General features: G+C 45.4%; 18 non-coding genes and 4 pseudogenes across 18 annotated transcripts; 1 reads left to right on the top strand and 21 right to left on the bottom strand.

Moving 5' to 3' along the window:
• Positions 1–157: 157 nt before the first annotated feature.
• On the bottom strand, positions 158–276 carry LOC142997996 (5S ribosomal RNA; annotated as a pseudogene).
• Positions 277–721: 445 nt separating this feature from the next.
• Positions 722–829, bottom strand: LOC142998385 (5S ribosomal RNA; annotated as a pseudogene).
• A 245-nt stretch (positions 830–1,074) lies between these two features.
• On the bottom strand, positions 1,075–1,193 carry LOC142997227 (5S ribosomal RNA). The gene has a single exon (XR_012961961.1). It is a non-coding gene; the product is annotated as a 5S ribosomal RNA (ribosomal RNA).
• Positions 1,194–1,661: 468 nt separating this feature from the next.
• Positions 1,662–1,780, bottom strand: LOC142997158 (5S ribosomal RNA). Its single transcript, XR_012961893.1, has one exon. It is a non-coding gene; the product is annotated as a 5S ribosomal RNA (ribosomal RNA).
• A 245-nt stretch (positions 1,781–2,025) lies between these two features.
• LOC142997118 (5S ribosomal RNA) lies at positions 2,026–2,144 on the bottom strand. The gene has a single exon (XR_012961856.1). It is a non-coding gene; the product is annotated as a 5S ribosomal RNA (ribosomal RNA).
• Positions 2,145–2,389: 245 nt separating this feature from the next.
• LOC142997929 (5S ribosomal RNA) lies at positions 2,390–2,507 on the bottom strand. The gene has a single exon (XR_012962632.1). It is a non-coding gene; the product is annotated as a 5S ribosomal RNA (ribosomal RNA).
• Positions 2,508–2,952: 445 nt separating this feature from the next.
• LOC142998350 (5S ribosomal RNA) lies at positions 2,953–3,071 on the bottom strand (annotated as a pseudogene).
• A 245-nt stretch (positions 3,072–3,316) lies between these two features.
• On the bottom strand, positions 3,317–3,435 carry LOC142997767 (5S ribosomal RNA). Its single transcript, XR_012962476.1, has one exon. It is a non-coding gene; the product is annotated as a 5S ribosomal RNA (ribosomal RNA).
• A 385-nt stretch (positions 3,436–3,820) lies between these two features.
• On the bottom strand, positions 3,821–3,939 carry LOC142997841 (5S ribosomal RNA). The gene has a single exon (XR_012962549.1). It is a non-coding gene; the product is annotated as a 5S ribosomal RNA (ribosomal RNA).
• Positions 3,940–4,387: 448 nt separating this feature from the next.
• LOC142998788 (5S ribosomal RNA) lies at positions 4,388–4,506 on the bottom strand. Its single transcript, XR_012963082.1, has one exon. It is a non-coding gene; the product is annotated as a 5S ribosomal RNA (ribosomal RNA).
• Positions 4,507–4,977: 471 nt separating this feature from the next.
• On the bottom strand, positions 4,978–5,096 carry LOC142997966 (5S ribosomal RNA). The gene has a single exon (XR_012962668.1). It is a non-coding gene; the product is annotated as a 5S ribosomal RNA (ribosomal RNA).
• Positions 5,097–5,341: 245 nt separating this feature from the next.
• LOC142998923 (5S ribosomal RNA) lies at positions 5,342–5,460 on the bottom strand. Its single transcript, XR_012963209.1, has one exon. It is a non-coding gene; the product is annotated as a 5S ribosomal RNA (ribosomal RNA).
• A 446-nt stretch (positions 5,461–5,906) lies between these two features.
• On the bottom strand, positions 5,907–6,025 carry LOC142997971 (5S ribosomal RNA). Its single transcript, XR_012962673.1, has one exon. It is a non-coding gene; the product is annotated as a 5S ribosomal RNA (ribosomal RNA).
• A 241-nt stretch (positions 6,026–6,266) lies between these two features.
• Positions 6,267–6,385, bottom strand: LOC142998273 (5S ribosomal RNA; annotated as a pseudogene).
• Positions 6,386–6,848: 463 nt separating this feature from the next.
• On the bottom strand, positions 6,849–6,967 carry LOC142997266 (5S ribosomal RNA). The gene has a single exon (XR_012962000.1). It is a non-coding gene; the product is annotated as a 5S ribosomal RNA (ribosomal RNA).
• A 245-nt stretch (positions 6,968–7,212) lies between these two features.
• LOC142997862 (5S ribosomal RNA) lies at positions 7,213–7,330 on the bottom strand. The gene has a single exon (XR_012962569.1). It is a non-coding gene; the product is annotated as a 5S ribosomal RNA (ribosomal RNA).
• A 445-nt stretch (positions 7,331–7,775) lies between these two features.
• On the bottom strand, positions 7,776–7,894 carry LOC142997100 (5S ribosomal RNA). The gene has a single exon (XR_012961839.1). It is a non-coding gene; the product is annotated as a 5S ribosomal RNA (ribosomal RNA).
• Positions 7,895–14,084: 6,190 nt separating this feature from the next.
• Positions 14,085–14,203, bottom strand: LOC142998922 (5S ribosomal RNA). Its single transcript, XR_012963208.1, has one exon. It is a non-coding gene; the product is annotated as a 5S ribosomal RNA (ribosomal RNA).
• A 245-nt stretch (positions 14,204–14,448) lies between these two features.
• On the bottom strand, positions 14,449–14,567 carry LOC142997388 (5S ribosomal RNA). Its single transcript, XR_012962115.1, has one exon. It is a non-coding gene; the product is annotated as a 5S ribosomal RNA (ribosomal RNA).
• A 445-nt stretch (positions 14,568–15,012) lies between these two features.
• LOC142997679 (5S ribosomal RNA) lies at positions 15,013–15,131 on the bottom strand. The gene has a single exon (XR_012962393.1). It is a non-coding gene; the product is annotated as a 5S ribosomal RNA (ribosomal RNA).
• A 241-nt stretch (positions 15,132–15,372) lies between these two features.
• Positions 15,373–15,491, bottom strand: LOC142997216 (5S ribosomal RNA). Its single transcript, XR_012961950.1, has one exon. It is a non-coding gene; the product is annotated as a 5S ribosomal RNA (ribosomal RNA).
• A 421-nt stretch (positions 15,492–15,912) lies between these two features.
• Positions 15,913–16,031, top strand: LOC142997721 (5S ribosomal RNA). The gene has a single exon (XR_012962433.1). It is a non-coding gene; the product is annotated as a 5S ribosomal RNA (ribosomal RNA).
• Positions 16,032–16,463: the final 432 nt, after the last annotated feature.

Below are 16,463 nucleotides of genomic sequence, written 5' to 3'. Positions count from 1 at the left end.
ATATCACAATTTACATGATGCCTTTATCAGAAGAACACTAACATTTCAGATAAGATAAGACACAACTTAATCCTCCCGAGGGAAATTGCGTGTTGACAGAGGGAGTGAAACATGAGGGAGGAGGAGCAGGTGAGGCCTGCTGCTCAGAGGGCCAAAATGCTTACAGCACCGGGTATCCCCAGGCGGTCTCCCATTCAAGTACTAACCTGGCCCGATGCTGCTTAGCTTCCGAGATCAGACGAGATCAGGCGTGTTCAGAGTGGTATGGCCGTAAACGAGGAGGGCAGCCACACAGAGGCTCTTTATAGTTGAGACAGACCCAGTTCAAGTCACCGTGTACACATGACTACACTCAAGTTCATGTATATCACAATTTACATGATGCCTTTATCAGAAACACACATTTCTGGATAATGAAGTCTTACCTAATGAAACTGATAATCATCACATAGAACATACAGAGGGACCACTTACATCTCTGACGCTCACTTTCATCCTCATCATCATCATTGTCACACAGTGGCTCGTGTACTTCACTCCTCATGTGCATTCAATCATCTCATATTATGCCCATGTGCATTACTCATTTTCTGAATGTATGCTTTCATATAAGATAAGATAAGATACAACTTTATTTTCCTGAGGGACATTGGGTGTTGACAGAGGGAGTGAAACATGAGGGAGGAGGACCAGGTGAGGCCTGCTGCTCAGAGGGCCAAAATGCTTAAGCACCGGGTATTCCCAGGCGGTCTCCCATCCAAGTACTAACCTGGCCCGACGCTGCTTAGCTTCCGAGATCAGGCGTGTTCAGAGTGGTATGGCCGTAAACGAGGAGAGCATCCACACTAAGGCTCTTTATAGGTGAGACAGACCCAGTTCAAGTCACCGTGTACGCATGACTACACTCCAGTTCATGTATATCACAATTTACATGATGCCTTCATCAGAAGAACACTAACATTTCAGATAAGATAAGATACAACTTTGTTCTCCCGAGGGAAATTGCGTGTTCACAGAGGGAGTGAAACATGAGGGAGGAGGACCAGTTGAGGCCTGCTGCTCAGAGGGCCAAAATGCTTACGGCACCGGGTATTCCCAGGCGGTCTCCCATCCAAGTACTAACCTGGCCCGACGCTGATTAGCTTCCGAGATCAGACGAGATCGGGCATGTTCAGAGTGGTATGGCCGTAAACAAGGAGAGCAGCCACACAGAGGCTCTTTATAGGTGAGACAGACCCAGTTCAAGTCACCGTGTACACATGACTACACTCAAGTTCATGTATATCACAATTTACATGATGCCTTTATCAGAAACACCAGTTCTGGATAATGAAGTCTTACCTAATGAAACTGATAATCATCACATAGAACATACAGAGGGACCACTTACATCTCTGACGCTCACTTTCATCCTCATCATCATCATTGTCACACAGTGGCTTGTGTACTTCACTCCTCATGTGCATTCAATCATCTCATATTATGCCGATGTGCAATACTCATTTTCTGAATGTATGATTTCATAAAAGATAAGATAAGATACAACTTTGTTCTCCCGAGGGAAATTGCGTGTTCACAGAGGGAGTGAAACATGAGGGAGGAGGACCAGGTGAGGCCTGCTGCTCAGGACCAGGTGAGGCCTGCTGCTCAGAGGGCCAAAATGCTTACTGCACCGGGTATTCCCAGGCGGTCTCCCATCCAAGTACTAACCTGGCCCGACGCTGCTTAGCTTCCGAGATCAGACGAGATCGGGCGTATTCAGAGTGGTATGGCCGTAAACGTGGAGAGCAGCCACACAGAGGCTCTTTATAGGTGAGACAGACCCAGTATAAGTCACCGTGTACACATGACTACACTCAAGTTCATGTATATCACAATTTACATGATGCCTTCATCAGAAGAACACTAACATTTCAGATAAGATAAGATACAACTTTGTTCTCCCGAGGGAAATTGCGTGTTCACAGAGGGAGTGAAACATTAGGGAGGAGGACCAGGTGAGTCCTGCTGCTGAGAGGGCCAAAATGCTTACGGCACCGGGTATTCCCAGGCGGTCTCCCATCCAAGTACTAACCTGGCCCGACGCTGCTTAGCTTCCGAGATCAGACAAGATCGGGCGTGTTCAGAGTGGTATGGCCGTAAACGAAGAGAGCAGCCACACAGAGGCTCTCTATAGGTGAGACAGACCCAGTTCAAATCATCATGTACACATGACTACACTCAAGTTCATGTATATCACAATTTACATGATGCCTTCATCAGAAGAACAGTGACATTTCATATAAGATAAGATACAACTTTGTTCTCCCGAGGGAACTTGCGTGTTCACAGAGGGAGTGAAACATGAGGGAGGAGGACCCGGTGAGGCCTGCTGCTCAGAGGGCCAAAATGCTTATGCACCAGGTATTCCCAGGCGGTCTCCCATCCAAGTACTAACCTGGCCCGACGCTGCTTAGCTTCCGAGATCAGACGTGATCGGGCGTGTTCAGAGTGGTATGGCCGTAAACGAGGAGTGCAGCCACACAGAGGCTCTTTATAGGTGAGACATACCCAGTTCAAGTCACCGTGTACACATGACTACACTCAAGTTCATGTATATCACAATTTACATGATGCCTTTATCAGAAACACACATTTCTGGATAATGAAGTCTTACCTAATGAAACTGATAATCATCACATAGAACATACAGAGGGACCACTTACATCTCTGACGCTCACTTTCATCCTCATCATCATCATTGTCACACTGTGGCTCGTGTTCTTCACTTCTCATGTGCATTCAATATTCTCGTATTATGACCATGTGCAGTACTCATTTTCTGAATGTATGATTTCATATAAGATAAGATAAGATACAACTTTATTCTCCCGAGGGAAATTGCGTGTTTACAGAGGGAGTGAAACATGAGGAAGGAGGACCAGGTGAGGCCTGCTGCTCAGAGGGCCAAAATGCTAACGGCACCGGGTATTCCCAGGCGGTCTCCCATCCAAGTACTAACCGGGCCTGACGGCGCTTAGCTTCTGAGATCAGAAGAGATCGGGCATGTTCAGAGTGGTAAGGCCGTAAACGAGGAGAGCAGCCACACAGAGGCTCTTTATAGGTGAGACAGACCCAGTTCAAGTCACCGTGTACACATGACTACACTCAAGTTCATGTATATCACAATTTACATGATGCCTTCATCAGAAGAACACTAACATTTCAGATAAGATAAGATACAACTTTATTTTCCCGAGGGCAATTGCGTGTTGACAGAGGGAGTGAAACATGAGGGAGGAGGACCAGGTGAGGCCTGCTGCTCAGAGGGCCAAAATGCTAACGGCACCGGGTATTCCCAGGCGGTCTCCCATCCAAGTACTAACCTGGCCCGACGCTGATTAGCTTCCGAGATCAGACGAGATCGGGCGTGTTCAGAGTGGTATGGCTGTAAACGAGGAGAGCAGCCACACAGAGGCTCTTTATAGGTGAGACAGACCCAGTTCAAGTCACCGTGTACACATGACTACACTCAAGTTCATGTATATCACAATTTACATGATGCCTTCATCAGAAACACACATTTCTGGATAATGAAGTCTTACCTAATGAAACCGATAATCATCACATAGAACATAAAGAGGGACCACTAACATCTCTGACGCTGACTTTCATCCTCATCATCATCATTGTCACACAGTGGCTCGTGTACATCACTCCTCATATGCATTCAATCATCTCATATTATGCCCATGTGCAATACTCATTTTCTGAATGTATGCTTTCATATAAGATAAGATAAGATAAAACCAGGAGAGGCCTGCTGCTCAGAGGGCCAAAATGCTTACGGCACCGGGTATTCCCAGGCAGTCTCCCATCCAAGTACTAACCTGGCCCGACGCTGCTTAGCTTCCGAGATCAGACGAGATCAGGCGTGTTCAGAGTTGTATGGCCGTAAACGAGGAGAGCAGCCACACAGAGGCTCTTTTTAGGTGAGACAGACCCAGTTCAAGTCACCGTGTACACATGACTACACTCAAGTTCATGTATATCACAATATACATGATGCCTTCATCAGAAACACACATTTCTGGATAATGAAGTCTTACCTAATGAAACTGATAATCATCACATAGAACATACAGAGGGACCACTTACATCTCTGACGCTCACTTTCATCATCATCATCATCATCATCGTCACACAGTGGCTCGTGTACTTCACTCCTCATGTGCATTCAATCATCTCATATTATGCCCATGTGCAATACTCATTTTCTGAATGTATGCTTTCATATAAGATAAGATAAGATACAACTTTATTCTCCCGAGGGACATTGGGTGTTGACAGAGGGAGTGAAACATGAGAGAGGAGGACCAGTTGAGGCCTGCTGCTCAGAGGGCCAAAATGCTTACGGCACCGGGTATTCCCAGGCGGTCTCCCATCCAAGTACTAACCTGGCCCGACGCTGCTTAGCTTCCGAGATCAGACGAGATCAGGCGTGTTCAGAGTGGTATGGCCGTAAACGAGGAGAGCAGCCACACAGAGGCTCTTTATAGGTGAGACAGACCCAGTTCAAGTCACCGTGTACGCATGACTACACTCAAGTTCATGTATATCACAATTTACATGATGCCTTCATCAGAAACACACATTTTTCTGGATAATGAAGTCTTACCTAATGAAACTGATAATCATCACATAGAACATACAGAGGGACCACTTACATCTCTGGCGCTCAATTTCATCCTCATCATCATCATCATCATCATCATCATCATCATCATCGTCACACAGTGGCTCGTGTACTTCACTCCTCATGTGCATTCAATCATCTCATATTATGCCCATGTGCAATTCTCATTTTCTGAATGTATGCTTTCATATAAGATAAGATAAGATACAACTTTATTTTCCTGAGGGAAATTGCGTGTTGACAGAGGGAGTGAAACATGAGGGAGGAGGACCAGGTGAGGCCTGCTGCTCAGAGGGCCAAAATGCTTACGGCACCGGGTATTCCCAGGCAGTCTCCCATCCAAGTACTAACCTGGCCCGACGTTGCTTAGCTTCCGAGATCAGACAAGATCAGGCGTGTTCAGAGTGGTATGGCCGTAAACGAGGAGAGCATCCACACAGAGGCTCTTTATAGGTGAGACAGACCCAGTTCAAGTCACCGTGTACGCATGACTACACTCAAGTTCATGTATATCACAATTTACATGATGCCTTCATCAGAAGAACACTAACATTTCAGATAAGATAAGATACAACTTTGTTCTCAAGAGGGAAATTGCGTGTTCACAGAGGGAGTGAAACATGAGGGAGGAGGACCAGGTGAGGCCTGCTGCTCAGAGGGCCAAAATGCTTACGGCACCGGGTATTCCCAGGCGGTCTCCCATCCAAGTACTAACCTGGCCCGACGCTGCTTAGCTTCCGAGATCAGACGAGATCGGGCGTGTTCAGAGTGGTCTGGCCGTAAACGAGGAGAGAAGCCACACAGAGGCTCTTTATAGGTGAGACAGACCCAGTTCAAGTCACCGTGTACACATGACTACACTCAAGTTCATGTATATCACAATTTACATGATGCCTTTATCAGAAACACACATTTCTGGATAATGAAGTCTTACCTAATGTAACTGAAAATCATCACATAGAACATACAGAGGGACCACTTACATCTCTGACGCTAACTATCATCCTCATCATCATCATTGTCACACAGTGGCTCGTGTACTTCACTCCTCATGTGCATTCAATCATCTCATATTATGCCCATGTGCAATACTCATTTTTCTGAATGTATGAATTCATATAAGATAAGATAAGATACAACTTTATTCTCCCGAGGGACATTGGGTGTTGACAGAGGGAGTGAAACATGAGAGAGGAGGACCAGGTGAGGCCTGCTGCTCAGAGGGCCAAAATGCTTACGGCACCGGGTATTCCCAGGCAGTCTCCCATCCAAGTACTAACCTGGCCCGATGCTGCTTAGCTTCCGAGATCAGACGAGATCAGGCGTGTTTAGAGTGGTATGGCCGTAAACGAGGAAAGCAGCCACTCAGAGGCTCTTTATAGGTGAGACAGACCCAGTTCAAGTCACCGTGTACACATGACTACACTCAAGTTCATGTATATCACAATTGACATGATGCCTTCATCATAAGCACACATTTCAGATAAGATAAGATACAACTTTATTCTCTAGAGGGAAAATGCGTGTTCACAGAGGGAGTGAAACATGAGGGAGGAGGACCAGGTGAGGCCTGTTGCTCAGAGGGCCAAAATGCTTACTGCACCGGGTATTCCCAGGCGGTCTCCAACCCAAGTACTAACCTTGCCCGACGCTGCTTAGCTTCCGAGATCAGACGAGATCGTGCGTGTTCAGAGTGGTATGGCCGTAAACGAGGAGAGCAGCCACACAGAGGCTCTTTTTAGGTGAGACGGACCCAGTTCAAGTCACTGTGTACACATGACTACACTCAAGTTCATGTATATCACAATTTTCATGATGCCTTCATCAGAAACACACATTTCTGGATAATGAAGTCTTACCTAATGAAACTGATAATCATCACACAGAACATACAGAGGGACCACTTACATCTCTGGCGCTCACTTTCATCCTCATCATCATCATCATCATCATCATCATCATCGTCAAACAGTGGCTCGTGTACTTCACTCCTCATGTGCATTCAATCATCTCATATTATGCCCATGTGCAATACTCATTTTCTGAATGTATGCTTTCATATAAGATAAGATAAGATACAACTATATTTTCCTGAGGGACATTGGGTGTTGACAAAGGGAGTGAAACATGAGGGAGGAGGACCAGGTGAGCCCTGCTGCTCAGAGGGCCAAAATGCTTACGGCACCAGGTATTCCCAGGCGGTCTCCCATCCAAGTATTAACCTGGCCCGACGCTGCTTAGCTTCCGAGATCAGACGAGATCAGGCGTGTTCAGAGTGGTATGGCCGTAAACGAGGAGAGCATCCACACAGAGGCTCTTTATAGGTGAGACAGACCCAGTTCAAGTCACCGTGTAGGCATGACTACACTCCAGTTTATGTATATCACAATTTACATGATGCCTTCATCAGAAGAACACTAACATTTCAGATAAGATAAGATACAACTTTGTTCTCCCGAGGGAAATTGCGTGTTCACAGAGGGAGTGAAACATGAGGGAGGAGGACCAGTTGAGGCCTGCTGCTCAGAGGGCCAAAATGCTTACGGCACCGGGTATCCCAGGCGGTCTCCCATCCAAGTACTAACCTGGCCCGACGCTGATTAGCTTCCGAGATCAGACGAGATCGGGCATGTTCAGAGTGGTATGGCCGTAAACAAGGAGAGCAGCCACACAGAGGCTCTTTATAGGTGAGACAGACCCAGTTCAAGTCACCGTGTACACATGACTACACTCAAGTTCATGTATATCACAATTAACATGATGCCTTTATCAGAAACACACATTTCTGGATAATGAAGTCTTACCTAATGAAACTGATAATCATCACATAGAACATACAGAGGGACCACTTACATCTCTGACGCTAACTATAATCCTCATCATCATCATTGTCACACAGTGGCTCGTGTACTTCACTCCTCATGTGCATTCAATCATCTCATATTATGCCCATGTGCAATACTCATTTTCTGAATGTATGATTTCATATAAGATAAGATAAGATACAACTTTATTCTCCCGAGGGACATTGGGTGTTGACAGAGGGAGTGAAACATGAGGGAGGAGGACCAGGTGAGGCCTGCTGCTCAGAGGGCCAAAATGCTTACGGCACCGGGTATTCCCAGGCGGTCTCCCATCCAAGTACTTACCTGGCCCGACGCTGCTTAGCTTCCGAGATCAGACGAGATCAGGCGTGTTCAGAGTGGTATGGCCGTAAACGAGGAGAGCAGCCACACAGAGGCTCTTTATAGGTGAGACAGACCCAGTTCAAGTCACCGTGTACGCATGACTACACTCAAGTTCATGTATATCACAATTTACATGATGCCTTCATCAGAAGAACACTAACATTTCAGATAAGATAAGATACAACTTTATTCTCCCGAGGGAAATTGCGTGTTCACAGAGGGAGTGAAACATGAGGGAGGAGGACCAGGTGAGGCCTGCTGCTCAGAGGGCCAAAATGCTTACTGCACCGGGTATTCCCAGGCGGTCTCCCATCCAAGTACTAACTTGGCCCGACGCTGCTTAGCTTCCGAGATCAGACGAGATCGGGCGTGTTTTTTTTTTTCTCTTTTATTATCAAAAAATAAATATTTTTACAAATACATTTTACACAAGTAAATACAAGTCATTTCAAATCAAATCAAATTATTTCCAACAATCCATAACACCATTCATCACATCTTTTTTTTTTTCTTTTTTTTTTTCCTTCACCCATCACCCCTCACCCTTGACCTATTGACATTTGCACCCCACCCTGATTTCCACACACAAATAGACAGTTATCTTCCAGCACCTTTTGTTTGAAATTCTTGTCCCCACCACCCCACAGCAGACTCACATTCCTTTTCATAAAGTTACAGAAAAATCTCCAGATGTTCACTTTTTTGTCCTCGAAATGTGAATAGTTTCTCCGAAGTCTGATGACATGTTTGGCATAACTCAGAATGTAATTGATAAGCCATTTGTTCACCCCTGCTTTCCTTTCCTTATACCCAAATAGAAAAAACCTCTCCCATTTTTCCTTTTCCGTGATTGTGACTCTACATTTTTGAAAGCATTGGTCCAGTTTCTCAAAAAACACTTTTAACTCCTTACATTCAAAAATAAAGTGCCTAAATGTCTCCACTTCCACCTCACATATATCACAAACCTTGCTGTTGAGTCTATTTATCTGGTTTAGCACCAAATTGACAAATATTCTATTGTGTCTGAGCCTGAAATTTGTATCAAAGCACTCTGATGAAATGAACTTCACATTTAGATCTGACCAAATGTGCTCCCTCTGAAGCCCATGGAACTGCCTTAGCCATACTTCCTCAGCTGCCGCTTTCTTCTTTTCCTTTCCCAAAAACACTCTATATAGTATCTTGGAGTTAACTGATCGTATGTCATGCTCTTTCCCTCCTTGGATGAGGGAGAAACTGACCAACTCCAGAGCCTTCTCTGCCCTCCTCCCCTTCACCAGCGCCACCCAGCTACGAGGTAACCCCTCTAAAATTCTCTGGCATAGTCTTTTGATCTCTATTGGTCTCACTTTCCCTAATCTTCCCCTGACCTCCTGGATTACTTCCTCCTGCAGAAATCCACCACCTCTTTGGATAAAGTGCTTCACCTGATTTAAACCTAGTTCCTCCAAGTACCTCCCTGAAAATACCTTCCCCTGACACCTTATTGCCGGATTTCTGAAAACTGGTTGGTGTAACACCTGCTCCGCAGTCTCACATCTAAACTTTAAATCCCCCAGTAAAATATTCCACGCTTCAAGTATTTCCCCTGTAAATGCATTAACCTGTGCTCTTTCCCTTTGCTCCGTTTCCCTACATAGATTAAACACTCCTCTATTATCCCACCCCTGTAGGCAAGAGTCGAGGCACTTCTGCCACGCGTAAATCTTTGCGTTTCCCATAAATTTCACTAACAGTCGAATCCGTGCACTAAGCTTTTTACTTTTCAGGTCCACCAATTTCAAACCGCCCTCCCTCTGCCCATTGATGAGCACCTTCCTGGCTATCAAATGCTGTTTTTTATTCCAGATGAAAGCACTCATCATGTCATTCAGCTTTCCTATTACCCTGTCCGGCATTTCACAGACTCTTAGCGCATACTGACACTTGGACAGGAGGAGGGCGTTAGTTACTATCACTTTACCCCTTAGATTCAATTTCCTCCCGGACCAGAAATCCAATCGCATTTTGATTTTTCCCTCTATTTCACCCCACGTTTGTTTTGTTGCTGCATCTCGATTCTTACCTACGTATACACCCAAAACCTTCACCATTTCATTTCTCTTTACAAAATTCCATTTATTTACACAATCGAAACCATCACCAAAGCCCATTAGCTCGGTTTTTTTCCCATTGATTTTGGCCCCAGATGCCCTCTCATAGCACTCTACATGCTGCAGCACCCTGTCTACACTCCTCTCATCCCTAACCGTAATACTTATGTCATCTGCGTACTGGTAGATTTTCGTGTCCGTTTTATCTTCCATTTCAATCCCCAAAATCCCTGGGTCCCTCCTAATGAGGGCAGACAAGGGTTCTGCCGCTATGGAGTATAACATAGCTGAAAGCGGGCATCCTTGCCTGATTGACCTCTCCAGAGCGAAGCTCTCAGTTAACCTCCCGTTTATTTTCACCCTACTGATGGCATTCCTATATATTAACCTAATCCATTTAGTGAAACCTTCCCCGAAACCCATCTTTTCCAGTGTTTTAAACAAAAAATCATGATCCACCCTATCAAACGCCTTCTCTAAATCAACCCCTATGTACAGCCCTCCCTTCTGATTCATTTTGTCAAAGATGTCCTGGATCGATAAGATGATGTCACTAATGTCTCTCCCTACCACACCATAACACTGACAGGGATTCACCACTGTGCCTATCACCTCCTTCAATCTGTTTGCCAGGATTTTAGCCAGTATTTTATAATCTGTATTTAGCAGACTAATTGGCCTATAATTCCCCAAATCACCTTTGTCACCCTTATTCTTATACACCACTCGGATTAGCCCCGTGAAGAAGTCCCCAGATGCTTTCCCCTCCCGCTCCATGCATTGAAAGATTCTCAGGAGAATTGGCTTTATCACCTGTTTAAAGGTGATGTAAAATTCCCCCGATAACCCATCCAGCCCTGGACTTTTGTTCTTATTCAAACCATTTATTGCTCTTTCCAATTCTTCCTCTGTTATGTTTTTATCACGGTCTGCTCTGTCCTCTTCCCCTAATTTTTTTTCTATCCCTTCAAAAACACTGTGGTCTGTAGAGTTTACCTCCATCTTTGAAAAAAGTTTTTTAAAATGTTTATGAGCCACCTCCAGCATTTCCCCTGTCTTCTCCATTGTCTTACCCTCTTCATTTTTCAGGTTTTGCAGATGAGCTTTCTTTTGCTGTCTTTTTTCAAGCCCTAAAAAGAAACTTGTATTCTTTTCCCCTTCTAAAATATCCTTCATCCTTGATCTGATAGCTGCCCCTCTGCTCCGTTTCTTCTCAAGCTCATCTAATTGTTTTCTCAGCATGAGATATTTTAGATTGTTGAAGTTTTCCTCTGCAATCGACCTTTCCAGCTCTTTATTAATCTGGTCTCTTAAACTATACTCAGTCCTTCTTTCCTTCTCCATTTTATTTTTACAATAGTTTATTGTCACTTTTTTGATGTGCAATTTCACCTCCTCCCACCACTCCCCCATATTTATACAACCCTCACCCTGCAGTTCTCTTTTTCTTTCTTTCAGTAGATTTTCAACTTTCTCCCTATATTTTCCATCCAGCAAAACACTGTTATTTAAACACCATAACCCTCCACCTTTGTGCTCTTTCTCCCCCAGCTCCACCCATAACCTTGCATGATCGCTAAACCCTGTGAACTCATACCAGCATTTTGAAATCTTTTTTTCCAGCCCAGATGCTAATAGACATAAGTCAATCCTGGACTGTTTAAGTTTCCCCAGAACCGTCTGTCGTCTGGAAAAGCCCCTTTCTCCCATATTGCGCACCCTCCACAGATCTACCAGGTTGAAATAGTCAAAAAGCTCATTTAGCGATTTCCTACTTATATCACTTTTGTATGTATTGTTGCTTGATATATCCAACCTCGTAAGTGCACAGTTAAAATCCCCCACTACACAAATGTTCCCTCCCAAATGCGGTTTTAGTTGATCAAAGAAAATTCCACGCTTGTTGTCCTCATTCGGTGCATAAATATTCAAAAGTTTGTAAAGCACATTCCTGTAAATAAATTCAATACCGATCACCCTTCCCTCATCATCCTTCACTATTTCCTTAACATTTTGGATCTTATCTCCTTTCGCAAAAATAGCGACTCCGGCTCGTCCATTTACACCGTTGTTTGCCCACACTTTTCCAGCCCATGTATCCCTCAGATAGCTTCTCCACTCCCTTGTCCACCTAGTCTCTTGTACACAGAGGATGTCAAAAGTATCCACCCTTAAAACATCTCTCATCTTGTTAATACATCTTAAGCCGTTTGTGTTTTGCGATAGTATTTTTAACATTGTAAATACATAGAGATAAATCAGGCCCATCATCTTTATGCTACAGTTCACGTCTTACTTTTTCCTCTTTTTGATCCCCTTGTCTTCAGCATCCATTGCAGTCTTCTCTTCCCCAGCTCCTGGCTGTTTCCGAGGTCCATATCAGACTCCGAGTTCCCCGACTCTTGAGACCCCGTCAAGCATATCTCTGAGTCTGATTCTGGGGGCCGCTGAAGTTGAACAATTTTCACCTTCCTCTCCTTTCTCTCCGATGTATCCACACTCTGCCCCTCTGCTGCGTCTCCATGTCCCGGCACCTCAGCTGTCGATCCTCTCACCTCCATTCCTTGCTCTCCGTCCGACTCCAGTATGTCTCTTCCTTTCTCCGCTTCCCCCTCCGCACGATCCTTCTCGGTCTCCTCCCTCTCAGAGATATTCTCTCTCGATTCTTCCTGCTCCTCACGTTGCTTTCCTCCCGTCCCTGGAGCATGATCAACGTCCTCACAAACACATCTGCTGCTCTCCTTTTTGCAGCTCTGGCATTTGTTCCCTCTGCCCATGCACTCCCTTGCATAGTGCCCCTGCTCTCCACATTTTCTACAAAGGAAATCTGGACAGTCCCTCAGGATATGACCAGTCTGTATGCACTGTCTGCACACTTTCACCTGTTTGTCGTGCAAAACTCTGAAGAACTCTGCTCCAAAAGCCGTCTCAAACTTGGTCGAATATGGAAGTGATTGGACCGTCTCCGTGAATTTAACTTTCACGTATCTTGTTCCGTCAGCAATTCTAGTTCCCGGCCACATTCTCCTGATGATCGGGGATACTGCACTCACTCCCCAGCTGTTCAGCTTGCCCAGAATGACGCTGTCCGTGATATACGCCGGCAGCCCCAGAAACGAGACCACCAGCTCATCATTACATAACTCCTTGGACATGATCGCGGTCTGTCCAATTTTTATGCCGTCCAATAGTCTTTCTTTCCCCTTCGGGTGATTCATTGTGATCTCATATTTATTTCTGCCCGTGTACCGGCAGGCGATGATTTTCCCACAAGTGTCTTGTATTGCCTGGATCAGCTCCATTGCGGTCACTTTATCTTCTCCAATCAGCTCCAGGGCGAGCGTTAAATTTTGCTGAAACTCTTCAGCTTTATCCTTAATAATCCGTATCTCTTCCTCTCTGATGATTTCTCTCTCCTGCCCTCTTCCTCCTTCCGCATTTTCGGCTACGTCAGGAGCTGTCACCGCACGTGTGTCCTCCATTTCTCCCGTCATATTCTGACCGTCCACGGTCCTGTACGCCCGATCGTCTTTCACCATCGGCTCGTTTGCCTCGGCCGTCCGGTCCGGGCCCGGTGCAGCGACTCTGGCTCCATTTCCTCTGGTTCTCACCATACTTGGAGCACAGTATAAACATTTTTCCATCAGAAAAACACAAACCAAACAAACAAATAAATAACTTAAAGTGTCCCCCAGACAGTCAAAACTGCTGGGGGTGGCTCCAAAAACCGAGCTATCAAAGAAACCAAGAATCTGGGCTTAAAGAAACGCCACAGTTCAAACTCAAAATCAAAATTGCCGCACAGGATCAGTCAAAATACACGCACGCCTGGAGCTAACACACACCTCCTCTTACTTCCGTGTTCAGAGTGGTATGGCCGTAAACGAGGAGAGCAACAGCACAGAGGCTCTTTATAGCTGAGACAGACCCAGTTCAAGTCACCGTGTACACATAACTACACTCAAGTTCATGTATATCACAATTGACATGATGCCTTCATCATAAACACACATTTCAGGTAAGATAAGATGCAACTTTGTTCTCCCGAAGCATTTGGGTGTTCACAGAGGGAGTGAAACATGAGGGAGGAGGACCAGGTGAGGCCTGCTGCTCAGACGGCCAAAATGCTTACGGCACCGGGTATTCCCAGGCGGTCTCCCATCCAAGTACTAACCTGGCCCGACGCTGCTTAGCTTCCGAGATCAGACGAGATCGGGCGTGTTCAGAGTGGTCTGGCCGTAAACGAGGAGAGCAGCCACACAGAGGCTCTTTATAGGTGAGACAGACCCAGTTCAAGTCACCGTGTACGCATGACTACACTCAAGTTCATGTATATCACAATTTACATGATGCCTTCATCAGAAGAACACTAACATTTCAGATAAGATAAGATACAACTTTATTCTCCCGAGGGAAATTGCGTGTTGACAGAGGGAGTGAAACATGAGGGAGGAGGACCAGGTGAGGCCTGCTGCTCAGAGGGCCAAAATGCTTACGGCACCGGGTATTCCCAGGCGGTCTCCCATCCAAGTACTAAGCTGGCCCGATACTGCTTAGCTTCCGAGATCAGACGAGATCGGGCGTGTTCAGAGTGGTATGGCCGTAAACGAGGAGAGCAGCCACACAGGGGCTCTTTATAGGTGAGACAGACCCAGTTCAAGTCACCGTGTACACAGGACTACACTCAAGTTCATGTATATCACAATTTACATGATGCCTTTATCAGAAACACACATTTCTGGATAATGAAGTCTTACCTAATGAAACTGATAATCATCACATAGAACATACAGAGGGACCACTTACATCTCTGACGCTCACTTTCATCCTCATCATCATCATTGTCACACAGTGGCTCGTGTACTTCACTCCTCATGTGCATTCAATCATCTCATATTATGCCCATGTGCAATACTCATTTTCTGAATGTATGATTTCATATAAGATACGATAAGATACAACTTTATTCTCCTAAAGGACATTGGGTGTTGACAGAGGGAGTGAAACGTGAGGGAGGAGGACCAGGTGAGGCCTGCTGCTCAGAGGGCCAAAATGCTTACTGCACCGGGTATTCCCAGGCGGTCTCCCATCCAAGTACTAACCTGGCCCGACGCTGCTTAGCTTCAGAGATCAGACGAGATCGGGCGTGTTCAGAGTGGTATGGCCGTAAACGAGGATAGCAGCCACTCAGAGGCTCTTTATAGGTAAGACAGACCCAGTTCAAGTCATTGTGTACACATAACTACACTCAAGTTCATGTATATCACAATTGACATGATGCCTTCATCATAAACACACATTTCAGATAAGATAAGATACAACTTTGTTCTCCTGAAGGAAATTGCGTGTTGACAGAGGGAGTGAAACATGAGGGAGGAGGACCAGGTGAGGCCTGCTGCTCAGAGGGCCAAAATGCTTACGGCACCGGGTATTCCCAGGCGGTCTCCCATCCAAGTACTAACCTGGCCCGACGCTGATTAGCTTCCGAGATCAGACGAGATCGGGCGTGTTAAGAGTGGTATGGCCGTAAACGAGGAAAACAGCCACACAGAGGCTCTTTATAGGTGAGACAGACCCAGTTCAAGTCACCGTGTACACATGACTACACTCAAGTTCATGTATATCACAATTTACATGATGCCTTCATCAGAAGAACACTAACATTTCAGATAAGGAGTGAAGTACACGAGCAACTGTGTGACGATGATGATGATGATGATATTGATGATGAAGAGGATGAAAGTGAGCGCCTGAGATGTAAGTGGTTCCTCTGTATGTTCTATGTGATGATTATCAGTTTCATTAGGTAAGACTTCATTATCCAGAAATTAGTGTTTCTGATGAAGGCATCATGTAAATTGTGATATACATGTATGAGTGTAGTCATGTGTACACGGTGACTTGAACTGGGTCTGTCTCACCTATAAAGAGCCTCTGTGTGGCTGCTCTCCTCGTTTACGGCCATACCACTCTGAACATGCCCGATCTCGTCTGATCTCGGAAGCTAAGCAGCGTCGGGCCAGGTTAGTACTTGGATGGGAGACTGCCTGGGAATACCCGGTGCAGTAAGCATTTTGGCCCTCTGAGCAGCAGGCCTCACCTGGTCCTCCTCCCTCATGTTTCACTCCCTCTGTGAACACGCAATTTCCCTCGGGAGAACAAAGTTGTATCTTATGTTATCTTATATGGAATCATACATTCAGAAAATGAGTATTGCACATGGGCATAATATGAGATGATTGAATGCACATGAGGAGTGAAGTACACGAGCCACTGTGTGACAATGATGATGATGAGGATGAAAGTGAGCGTCAGAGATGTAAGTGGTCACTCTGTATGTTCTATGTGATGATTATCAGTTTCATTAGGTAAGACTTCATTATCCAGAAATGTGTGTTTCTGATAAAGGCATCATGTAAATTGTGATATACATGAACTTGAGTGTAGTCATGTGTACACGGTGACTTGAACTGGGTCTGTCTCACCTATAAAGAGCCTCTGTGT

This window comes from Genypterus blacodes, unplaced genomic scaffold, assembly GCF_046128005.1.
Source record: "Genypterus blacodes isolate CSIRO-AG114 ecotype Tasmania unplaced genomic scaffold, CSIRO-AGI_Gbla_v1 ptg000039l_1, whole genome shotgun sequence".
In the NCBI taxonomy this organism is placed as follows: Eukaryota; Metazoa; Chordata; class Actinopteri; order Ophidiiformes; family Ophidiidae; genus Genypterus; species Genypterus blacodes.
The sequence above is the reverse complement of the archived record's forward strand: the minus strand, read 5'-3'. Positions and strand labels throughout refer to the sequence as shown.